This window comes from Mus pahari, chromosome 4, assembly GCF_900095145.1.
Source record: "Mus pahari chromosome 4, PAHARI_EIJ_v1.1, whole genome shotgun sequence".
Lineage (NCBI taxonomy): Eukaryota > Metazoa > Chordata > Mammalia > Rodentia > Muridae > Mus > Mus pahari.
The window spans coordinates 85,996,193-85,997,942 of NC_034593.1; the positions used below are offsets into that span (position 1 = coordinate 85,996,193).

General features: G+C 44.6%; 1 protein-coding gene and 1 pseudogene across 9 annotated transcripts in view; one reads left to right on the forward strand and one right to left on the reverse strand.

The window, feature by feature from the left end:
- Rprd2 (regulation of nuclear pre-mRNA domain containing 2) overlaps window positions 1-1,750 on the reverse strand; it is a 65,296-nt gene that overhangs the window by 37,853 nt on the left and 25,693 nt on the right. The gene's annotated exons all lie outside the window — the stretch shown is intronic.
- On the forward strand, window positions 134-709 carry LOC110319810 (annotated as a pseudogene). Its single transcript, XR_002380429.1, has one exon. The product of XR_002380429.1 is annotated as a 60S ribosomal protein L12 pseudogene (transcript).

The window sequence follows — 1,750 nt, forward strand, 5'->3', positions numbered from 1 at the left end:
GGGAAGGGGAAGGGGAAGGGGAAGGGGTTGAATGAACTTGTAAAAATACCAAGATTAGAAGAAAACTAATTGCTTTTCTGCTCGGAGGAGGCTACAGTGCAACTTCCCTTGGTCGTCCCGAATCTGGGTGACACCAGGCGCCTCCACCATGCCGCCCAAGTTCGACCCCAACGAGATCAAAGTCATGTACTTGCGGTGCAGGGGGGTGCAGGGGAGGCGGGAGGCGGGAGGCGAGGTCGCGCCACATCCGCCTTGGCCCCTAAGATTGGTCCGCTGGGTCTGTCTCCAAAAAAAATTGATGATGACATTGCCAAGGCTACCGGTGACTTGAAAGGTCTCAGAATTACAGTGAAACTGACCATCCAGAACAGACAGGCCCAGACTGAGGTGTGCCCTCTGCCTCTGCCCTCATCATCAAAGCCCTCAAAGAGCCACCAAGAGACAGGAAGAAGCAGAAGAACATTAAACACAGTGGGAACATTACTTTTGATGAGACTGTCAACATTGCCCAGCAGATGAGGCACCGGTCTTTGGCTAGAGAACTCTCTGGAACTATCAAGGAGATCCTGGGTACTGCACAGTCTGTGGGCTGCAATGTGGATGGCCGCCACCCTCATGACATCATAGATGACATCAACAGTGGTGCAGTGGAGTGCCCAGCTAGTTAAGAAGCAACAAGAAGATATTTCAATAAAAGACTATCTGATAACCAAAAAACAAACAAACAAAAAAACCTAATTGCCGGGTATGGTGGCACACACCTTTAATCCCAGCACTTGGGAGGCAGAGGCAGGCAGATTTCTGAGTTCGAGGCCAGACTGGTCTACAGAGTGAGTTCCAGGACAGCCAGGGCTACACAGAGAAACCCTGTCTCGAAAAAACAAAAAACAAAAAACAAAACAGGGCTGGTGGGATGGCTCAGTGGGTAAAAGCACCCGACTGCTCTTCCGAAGGTGAAGGTCCGGAGTTCAAATCCCAGCAACCACATGGTGGCTCACAACCATCCATAACAAGATCTGACGCCCTCTTGTGGAGTGTCTGAAGACAGCTACACTACCTCTGTTAGCGTCTGCCAAAAAAAAAAAAAAAAAAAAAAAAAAAAAAAAAAAAAAAAAAAAAAAAAACAGAAAAAAGAAGAAAACTAATCTTGTACAACACTGATCTCTAACCAGAAAATAACTGCAAATAATATTTAATAGTATTCCATATACAGATCCTTAGATCAACCAATCCAGACACTACTCACAAAACATTTAAGTGCTCCCATTTACTGGCTGAAGCTATTTGAAATATTTGAATGTTCTGGGGATAATTTGATTCCAGGTTTACACGAAAGTTAAGCCTTTCAAAGGCTCAACCCACCTAAGGTTCCCTGTTAAAATGCTGGGCAATTCTAACATTCACGCGGATGGCCCATGTTCTACAGTTACTCAGGCTCCTCACCCTCACACTCATGACCCTCTAGGATCTGCTCACACAGCCCCATCTCTGACCACACTCCCCCATTCCCATTCTATCATTCTACAACCTCAGACAGCAGTCCATGTTCTCTACCTCCTCCGTCTCCTTCAGAATTCACTTATTTCTAAGAATTCCACAGCATTTGATACATTATTTAAATTACTCTTAGCAAAACCCTCATTTGCTTTTCCTTTTCTACCTAATTTTGCTTTCTAGTACAAAAATCTAAATTTGGATTAGTCTAAATTAATGCTTTTCCTGTACCTTTCTTTTCTGTTTTTTTTTTTTT